We start from the raw sequence: 11,154 nt of genomic DNA on the forward strand, positions 1-11,154 counted from the left end.
CTAGTGTGTTGCCCCCAAATTTGACGCGGGGTTTCCTTGTGTCCAAATTTTGAGCATGCCTTTGAATATCCAATTGCTTTGGTGGTTGATCCTTAGCATTGGTATGTGACTGAGCATATTTTTCTTCAGAAGACTTCCATAATGGTCTGTGAAGGTGAGTATCATATGCTTGACCATGTGTGTATGGGACCTCTAGTTTTTGAAACAAAGATGATGGTGATTCAGGCACCATATGTGCTCCTCCATTGCCTCCACTATTAGGCCTCCTTTGATCCATGTTGACGTGAGGTTGTTGCAAAGGTCGATTTTTCATTGTTTGAGACATGTCAAAATCATGAGGGATCTTGGCTCCACTATGTGCCATCACTTGTAAGAAATATTTTCTGTCTCTCTTCATTATTTCCTCAACCAATCTATTGAAACAGGGATCCATAAGTGTGTCTTCCACTTCTGCTGAATGTACGGAAAATTTATCCATGTTGTCATTGTGTGGATCAATCGTGGCTCTATCCTCAAATGTCAGCTCTGGTTGTAACCTCTAAGTTGATGAGAATCTCTCTCATGACTCCAACATAGGTAGGTACTCCTGCAGTCAAGCAAATCAACTGTGTCAGTCAAAGTGGCATTCCTTGCTCATCACAAAATGCTACTTTTTATCTTAAGTGCTTATGATACTATATCCTAGTGACACTCAATGTTCATCACAAAGTTTTGCTTCTATCCTAGTGACACTCACTGTTCATCACAAAGTGTTGCTTCTATCCTAGTGGTACTTCCTGTTCATCACAGAGTACTACATGTTTTGCACTCCCTGTTCATCACAAAGTGCTACTCATATTTGCACTCCTTGTTCATCATAAAGTGCTGCTCTTTTTAGTACTCCCTGTTCATCACAATGTACTATGTCTTAGTACTCACTATTCATCACAAAGTGCCTCAATCTATCCTAGTCTTCCCTAGAGGACCTGTTTGAGTGTATCCTCTCAGTAGCTTATCCAATCAACAGCGTATGTTCATCACAGAATTGGCAATTTTCCCTAGAAGACATAAACACGCCTTTATGACACAAACGCGCTTACAGACTGCACAAACATGCTTACTCTGCGCAGACGAGCCTGACATACACAGAAGCGTCTGCTCTGCACAGATGTGCCCACATAGCACAGATGTGCCTGCACCACGCAGACACGCTCGCATCTGGCATAGATGCTTTTCCCAGCATAGACGTGCCTAGCACAAACACAGACGCGCCTAGCCATCATATACGCGCCTGGCACCAATGCAGACGCGCCTACACATTTTTGACATTATCCTAAAGTGCATTTATTGCGCTATCTAAGATGCATTAATGACAACAATCAATGCAACAAAGTACAAAGAGGTTTTGTGGCACTCACCGGCTCTCCTGCGTCGGTTAGCCTTTGAAATCAGCGAACGCGATCGAATCTATGCACCAATGCCATCGCTGCTGACTTCTGCTGCTCTATTCTCTCTCTACACTCTGATCTCTTGGATGTGTGGATGACAATGAGGATGTTTTTCCCTCGTGGTCTATTTTATAGACTGCCCTAGCCCTAGTCCTAGCCCGAGTCAGTCTTCTTTATCCCATGACTCTATCACTCTATCTTGTCAGTCCATTCTAGCCTTTCTTTCTTATCGAGAGATTGTCTGCGATCTTTTCAGACATTTTCATCCAATCTCTCAAGGGGGCATATCATTCCCATCTTGGGGCAACTTTGTATCAGTTCATCTTATCTTCTTTGAAATAACGCGACAAGCTGCATTGTCTCAAAGAGGGGCAAAATGTAGACACCTAAAATTGTCATGTCTAATTAAATAAATATCTTTATTTATTTAATTACTTTAGCCTAATTCTTCTATTAATTAAATAAATCTTTATTTATTTATTTAATTCATTTATCCTCTTCTAGCCTTCTTTCTCATTTAAATAAATTCATTTATTTATTTAAATTATCCCCTTTTCTTAAATTAAATAAATATCTTATTTATTTAATTGATCCCACTTCTTCTATTAATTAAATAAATCTTTATTTATTTAATTAATTCATTAACCTTTTCTACCTATGACACATGTCATTCATCTCTTAATTCCTACACTACCTACCCTCTTATTATTTTCTTATTTTCTTTACCTACCCTTTAATCATAGTCGACCTCTTTTTACACCTCTCAATCTTATCCCTCCATTTCATATAGTGTCTTCTATATAAGGAGATGCTTCCTTCATTATCAAACCCTCACTATGCATTCAGCCCCGACTACGCTTTCAAACTTGCATATGCAATCAAGCCTACTTGCAACCACATTTTCATTCTTTGTTGAGCTCTTGTGCACATAAAATCTGAGAGCAAATATATCAAGCAAGATCAATGGAGATAGGAAGAATGGAGATTCAAACCCTATTGGACATGTGATGGTATAATCTTTGTGATTTCATTTGATTTGCATTGTCTTAGGTAATCTTCATATGTTATGGTGGATCTTTGTTGTTGTTAGGCTAGCGTTTTGTGGTTGAATTAATTTAGTCTTTCATCATTTTTGTTATCCATTTTCACCATAAACACTTTGTATGCATGAACATAGCACCAAAATGCTAAAATTATGCAAGATAAACTAGGGACCAAACTTTAGAGTGGGGTAAATGTGCTAATTTTTTAAATTTTAATGTTTGCATGTAAGTAGATCAAGATCATGGATGCAATGATGACATTACACCTATGAATACAACTTGGATAAAATAACTAGGTCAAATATGTATCTAATGTGATTGGGTCATGGATAAGGATTTCATTAAATATTAGAATTAAATAGATAGGTCAATTAGGCTAAGATTGTGTGCACATAAAGACCAGGATAAGTGATGATTATGGGGCTAGGTGTAAGCAAGACTAGGTTTGTGAAACCAACTATGCACAAAAGTACACCATTTGTAACTATATGAATGCATTAAAGTATTGTCTCAAACTATACACAAAACTAAAAGGGGATATGCACCTAGAGATGTGTGTTTTTAGCATTATAAAGGAAATAACACACTACTTTTTAAAAGTATATGTGCTAAAATATTAATTAAATCTATCAATATATAACTATTACATATATGAGTTTGAGTTTAAATTAAGTATTTAAATAAATAAAGGAGATAGGTGCTTTGTTTCTATATGTAACAAGTATATGATGTATTGTAAAACATACTCTTTATTCTAATTCATAATGGTGTTATCATATTTATGATTACCATGATCCAACTATTATAATTTGCAAATAAATCAAAATAATCAACTTCATTACGAGATGGGTTTATGTGTGTGTGTGTGTGTGTGTGTGTGTGTGTGTGGTGAACAAAGTACTTTAAATGACACTCATACAATTCACAACAAATAACAAAATATTACACATGTTAAAACAAACCACACAAACAAACAAATAATAATAAACCAAACAAGTTGTATGGGTAAATGATAGAATATGCCATCATTCCCCCCTTATTACATCATTGTTTTAAAGTATTAATAAGATAATCCTAAAAAGCTTCAAACTTTACACATGCAAGAGGCTTGGTGAAGATATTAGCATGCTATTCTAGAGAAGAGCAAAATTGAAGCTGAATGTTGTTTTGTTAAACATATTCTCATATGAAGTGGCAGTTAACTTCAATATGCTTGATCCATTCATGAAACATTGAATTATGAACATGCTTGAGAACACTCTAATTATCACACTAGAGGACTGTAGGTTGGTTTTGTGGTACCCCCAATCTTTCTAATATGTGACACAACCAAAGTGCTTCATAACTTGCTGCATGATATTCTGCCTTTGTTGAGGAATATGCAACTGTGGTTTGTTTCTTACTTTGTAATGTCACCTACTAGATATAGGCTTGTTTAACAATAATTAATTTATTTCAATACGCTTGTGACTTAAACTAAATTAATTAGAAGACAATTCTATTCTTAGTTCTTTCTTAACATAAATCAAATTTGTGATGTTCCCTATTTGAAGTTATCATAGTTCAAATAATTTATCAATCATTAATGAATAAATTGTCAATTTATCATACTAGATAATTAATTCTATCATCTGTAATCCATAATTCTTAATGCAATTTTCAACCCTTATTACTACCCAATCTCAAGGAAGAAGGACATGATTATGTTGCCAAAGTGCTTAGATACCAAAACATAATAGGCTTCCTCAAAGTTTACAGATGTAGGCCCTTACCCTATCTTGAGACCATGCCCTCAAATTTTACAGGACATTGATCCTTACCCTATCTTGGGAATCATCCTAGTGGTTGGATTTAAACTACCCCTCTTTGGAAACAATTCAATCCCTTCTTCTTAGATACTGACAATAGTAACAAGAATGAAATAATATATATTCGTCTTAATGTTTACTACTTTAAGAGTTCTTTCTATTATATAATCTATTATTGATTATGCTATTTGACTGATTGATTACTTAAGACGTCATATACATTCTTTCATTTATATTTAAGAAATAATTATAAATGATGGTATGATGAAAGAATAAGAATCTGGTCAACTACTAAGAGGGGGGGGGGGGGGGTGAAGCAGTAGATATAAAAACTGATACTAACTTCACCAATCTCAAAATCAATCTCTCAAAGTAAACTTAGAACTATCAATGCAATACCACTGTCAAGATAAAAACTCATACAATAAACTAGTTGACTGTCACAACTAATTAACAATAAACAACTTCAAACTCATAAACATCCAAATACTTTTTCATATGTCAAGAGACTTCATTCCTCAATGCTTCCAGTTATCATAACTTATCAAAGTAGTTAAGTAAATCAACCATAAGAACATAACCACAAAAACATTCACCACTTGATACAAATATTTTTTGACGTGGAAACCCAAATGGGAAAAGCCATGGTGAGATTAGACTCACAAGATAACTATCTGAACTCTTCTGAAGTTTGCCCTGTTAGGATCCTAGCCTGTTAAAGATTTACAAAAGTCTTGTTAAGAACAAATCCTGTTAGGGACCACCCAGTTAACGGATTGGCTACAATGTCTTGTTAGAAGCAATACCCTGTAAGGAGTAACCTTGGTAGAGAATTTGAAAATCCAAGCTAATGGATCACCTGGTTAGAGGATTTAAATAGCACCAAGCTTGTTAGAGCTTACCCGGTTAGGGGATTTGAATTATGTTGTAATTGTTAGAAAACAATAGGAGTTTGTTGATTTGTTTGAATAGCACTACACTTTCTTGATCAAATCCTTTTCATGCTCCTATCCTCCTTTAGTCAGACTATAGATACATCATCTGGTTCGGCGACCACACACTCAACTGATCTTTGCCAACTCTTAAACTAAAACAACTCATCGACCTTATAAACAAATCAATTAGGTCAATAACACAACAAAAACCTAATTCTCATAGAGATTACAAACAAGTCAGTTCAAGTATGACCGTTGGATTACATAGCAATCTCTGCACATCAATCAAGAAAACCTCGATCACTCCTTGATCATTGCTTCATCGAACTTAGTAACTCATCACACGCTTTGCATTACATGTAGTATACTTGCTCATTCCCTAGACAAAAACCATTACATCAACGCACGAAAATCACTTGAAATTGTCTTCATATAATAATCATATGTGTCATAATCATTACCTCTCATCATCAGATCATAAACTAATATAATCAATTCACCAAACTTAATCTGTTAGGGTTTATCAAATCCATAGGTAGGGTTTACCAGTTCAACTCTCCAATATATAGGAATACCGGTTCACTCCACAAATTCTTCCTACCAGTTATAGTTTCCTTAACTAGTTCATCCTATAGGTTACAAAACAATATTACAACAATATCAACAATATCATTACCGGTGAATTGACATCAATGACAACATAACATATCATTAATGCAATCGTCATGCAAATGCCAACAATAAATTTACTATAAAACAGTATCAGAAAGAATTCTCATTGCTATAATAAATATTGATTCAATGTACTAGGCTGTAAGGACCAAACTTGATTTATAATTGATCTCCACAATATATGTTTCCCCACATTCAATGCCCTTCCTTCATCTCCAGATTCTTTTTTTTTTTTCCAAAGAGTCATACCCTTTGACTCTTGATGAGACGTGTCCCTCATTGCTTAATTTCCTTAACTAAAACTATAGCTTGTACATATAACTACTTGATTTGCACCCTTTGTGTATCGGTTTGGTAATTGTTTTAATGTTTATTCCTTAACATAATGCAAACGTTCATTAAAAATCTTTCTTATCGATTGCTTTGTGATTATTGAAATGAATCGCTCATAAAAAAAATATTAAGAGTATTCTCACAATACTATTTATATATTTGAACATCAAAATATTAAATGTAAGGATGAGAAAAATAATAATAATATTATAATAACATTATTTACTTGAGTTTAATGATGGGAATATTACATACTTCCCCGAGAAATAGGTCATGAACCTAAGAAGGAAACAAATTCATATGTGGATTTCCTATCATCAACAAAACTTACATAATCTGCATCTACGATCACTCCTTTTAAATCATGATTCATTATACCTTGGATATACCTTAGTACCTATTTCACTACTTTCCAATGACACATTTTTGGTTCTTTCATGAATATTGATAGAAAATTAACAACAAAATTGATATCTAGTTTGGTGTAAGTCAACTAAATCAATCCTCCAATCATTTGGCGATAAAGGGTTGCATTCACCTAAAGAGATGTATCAGATGTAGATAATTACATTCTTGATTCCATAGATATAGACATGGGTTTGAAATCCATCATTCTAAATTTGCCAATTCATGTTTTGGCATATTTTCTCTATGATACAAAGATATGGGGATTTGTTTTCCATACCTCTAAGCCTAGACAATATTGCAGTAGCTCCAGATTTGTCATGTCAAATGCCTTCTTGACATCATTCATGTTTCTGTCAACCATTTCTTTAAAGTTTCTTGTGATAATTAAGTCATAAACATATACATTAATTATCACAATATCCCACCCTTGATCCTTGGGGTATAGATTTGGATCATATGGATGCCTATTGAAACCATGCTGTAGCAAATATTCATCAATTTTAATATACCAAGCTCTAGGATCCTATTTGAGACCATATAGGGACTTGATAAGTTTGCATACCTTTGTGCAATGTATCCCTCTAATTGGGTCATGTAGACCTTTTCCTTAATATCCCCATTAAGATGAGCACTTTTAACATCCATTTGATATAATTTCCATCCAAATTGTGCAACTAAATTAAAAATCATTCTAATTTTTTTAATTTTCTTGTGAGAGAAAATGTTTCCTCATGAGAGAAAATGTTTCCTCATAGTCTATCCCTTCTTTCTGAGCATAACCCTTGGCTACAAGTCTAGCCTTATGTTTATCTATACTACCATCTGCTTTATACTTAGTTTTGAATATCCATTTACATCTAGTTGCTTTCTTATTAGGTGGTAGATCTACAAGCTCCCAAGTGTTGTTTTTCATCATAAATTGATACTTTGAATCGATAGCCTCTTTCCAAGGCTTTGACTCTAGTGCTTCCTGAACAATAGATGGTTCAAAATTATCAACAATTGAAGTCATCAAGGCTAGATTTGCCTCATTGCAAGCCATACTTGGACCTAAAGTTGAAGTATTTGGAACTTCTTCTAGGTTTGCATTGCAAATGGCACTAGTATGCCACTTTGGCAAAGGTTTTGTGACATTTGTGATATTGAATTATATTGACTATCAACGTCCCCATCATTTTTCTCATCCATGTTGAATATAGGAGCACTATCTATAGCAGGTGATGATGTGGGAGGATAACTTGGCTCACTCTTCTCATAAAAAAATACATCTCTACTAATGTATATATTCTTTGTGTCAGGATCCATATGGCGATATGCCTTAGATTCATTACTATATCCAAGAATAATACATTGTATTGATTTTTCATCTAGCTTCTTCCTTTTCTATTTAGGAATGTGCATATAGGTAGTACATCTAAATACATGAAAATGAGAGATATAAGGCTTTATCCTTGTCCATGCTTCTTTTGGTGTGATGACATCAAGGGCTTTGGTTGGTGCATAATTCAGAAGATAAACAAGTGTGTGCACAACTTCAACCCAATATGCTTGTCATAGTTAAGAATCTTTCAACATAATTTGGACCATCTCCATGATGATGTGATTTCATTTTTTAACAACTTTGTTTTTTTGAGGTGTGTATGCTATAGTCAATTAACTCTGAATTCCATTTTCTTTTAGGTAAGTAGAGAATTATGTGCTAGTGTATTCCCTCCCTCAATCTGAGAAAAGGATACAAATACAATGATTTGTAGCTTTATCCACATGAGTGTGAAACTATTTGAAATAGGACAAAGCTTCATCTTTATGCTGCAAGAAATATACCCACATTTTCCTTGTGTGATCATCAACAAAAATCTAACAATACTTGTATCCATTATGACTATGTGCCATGAGACTATACACATCAATGTGCACTAGATGCAAAGGTTGGCTAGCATGATGCTCACTTGGATAGAAGGTTGCTCTATGTTGTTTTCCAACAATAGAAATAGAACAAACAATGCTCAATTTCTCAAGTGACAAAATCCTTTTGACCATGCTTTTCTTACTAAGTTTTAACAAGTAACTAATACTTAAATGACCAAATCTACGATGCCAAAGCATAGGAAGATCATTGTCCTTAGTCACTAAGGCTTGATTATTAGTAATTGTATCAAGCCTAAAAAAATTACCAATCTTAGTAGCATTAACAACAATCTTTGCATTTTTAGACTTATCTTTGATAAGGCATACCTTTTTATGCAGATTTGTATCAAATTCAATTGTAATGTTATGATAGAGAAATCAATTAACCAAAAGAACGTTTTTTGTAAGACCTAGCAAATAAAAAACATTAGTAAGTCTGAAACTATGTATTTCAAACTTCAAAGAGATGTCACCAATACCTTTGATGTCATAGGTGGTATCATCTCCAAGAGTGAATTATTGTGATGGAGTTTCAATGTGAGAAACCACTTCTTATATCCAATCATGTGCTTTGTAGCACCTGAGTCCACATACCAAATTGAGGTTCATTGTAAGCCATCCTCTGAAGTGTGGGCTAAAAGCACGTATTTCTCATCTAGAGAATCTTTTGCTTCAACGATATTGATTATTTATTTTTCTTTGTTCTTCTGCTCCCATCGTGTTTTTTCACTTGGAAGTAGCTTCTATGGATGTGATTTGTTGGATGATCCTTTGACCAAGGAGTTGTACCAACAATTTTTCACATCATGTCCAACTCTTTCATATATTGGACACCTCTTCTGAAGTCTAAATGAATTACCAAATTTGGGAGGTCCATTGAATTGCTTCATAGTCTTTTTTGCCTTTATGACATATAGACATGGCATGATACTCCTCACCATGTTCTTGTCTTATAGACTCTTCCTTTTGAAGGAGATTCACTAGCTTCTCAAAAGTGGGTGTTGTCTTAGTGACACTCAAAGTTGTCACAAATACTTTATATTGGAAGGTAGTGCCCATAGAATAATAGGCACCAAAAACTCATCATCAATTATTTTTTCCAAAGCTTGTAGTGAAGCTCTCAACTTTGTAATCCTTTTGAGAAATTTTTCCAACTGTTCTCTATTCTTCATCTTTAGGCCATGTAGTCGACTCTGTAAATTCAAGATCTGATATAGATTATTTACCTCATATATTGTGTTGAGATTGTCCCATGCATCTTTGGTTGTGAACAAGTCTTAGATGAAAGGCCGAAATTCATCAGATACACTAAACAAAATGACCAATTTTTCCTTTCTATCGGCTTGATCAAATTTCTTCTTCTCATCAGCATCTATCTTATGGCATGTTGTGGTACCCCTCACCACATCCAAAACTTTTCAAACTTGAGTTGAAATTTAAGTTTGGTCTTCCATGCAAAATAATTATTCCCATGCAATAGCTAAGAATATGGGAGAAGGAACTTTGGAGAACTTCTTGCCATTAGAGAAGGAAAAAATAACACCCCCTTTGAATAGTTGAGAAATACACAATTTTGTTTAAAATATGGACTTACAATTTTTTGTTTTTTTTTGTTTTTTTGTTTTTCTAACTTCCTGATCCTAATAAGAAAGTGCTTTCATGTCAACTCCTCTAGTTTTACATTATACTCTACACAAAAAAGAATGAGGCACCTTAATGCTACCCTTTAAGTACCAATATTGGTAAAACTGCGGAAGAAAAAAATTCTCAACTCGATTTCTAGAAATTTTGCTCAACACACTTTGCATGTGAAGATTAAAATAACATATACACCATTAGACCACATACCAAGTACACTAGAGACTGATCATCTACTTCTACATGATTTTGTATTGAAGGAATAGATCATCTGGTTTCTTCCAAATTTGTGTGTGCATTGTAGCAAAGTTCATATCTAGTGAGAGCACCTAATTGTTGCAAAGGATTTTCAGCTTTGGCTTTGCTTTTGGCTTTTATAATTTTCTTTGGATGTTTGATGACTTACTATTCCATGCTCATCACACCAGGAAAACCAATAAAAGTTGCAACATTAATGTTTTGACTCATTGTAACACCAAAAGCCTTGCAACAATTGAATATGGTATTTGTGCGCTATACTCTAAGGGTCTATTAGAGACTACTTTTTACATAGAAACTAGACCATTCAACCAAGGATCAAGGCTCACCACATATGAATTAGTACATAATCATATACCAATAGTGCTTATAGTAGATTCTGCAGTAGTCACATTGCAAAAGTCAACTTGTGTAGAAGCAATTATCACTAGAGCATATAAGATTGAAGCTAATGGTGACACAATACATAAAATAAGGACATATAATTTGGCACTCTTGACAAACATGCTAGGAAAATAATAGCTCAAGGAGCGATGGAAAGAAAAGCCTCAATATCAATACTAATACAATAAAATATCATATGTGCAATGGTGTAATTTGGAACTAGGGTTTCACCAAGTAGGATAAGACTTTGAATTAGCCAAATCAACCAATACATTAAAAGGAGGATGAACCCTCAATATATCCAACCTCGATTGTATTAAGAAAAGGGTTGAATGCTAAT

Source organism: Cryptomeria japonica, chromosome 3, assembly GCF_030272615.1.
Source record: "Cryptomeria japonica chromosome 3, Sugi_1.0, whole genome shotgun sequence".
Taxonomy (NCBI): Eukaryota; Viridiplantae; Streptophyta; class Pinopsida; order Cupressales; family Cupressaceae; genus Cryptomeria; species Cryptomeria japonica.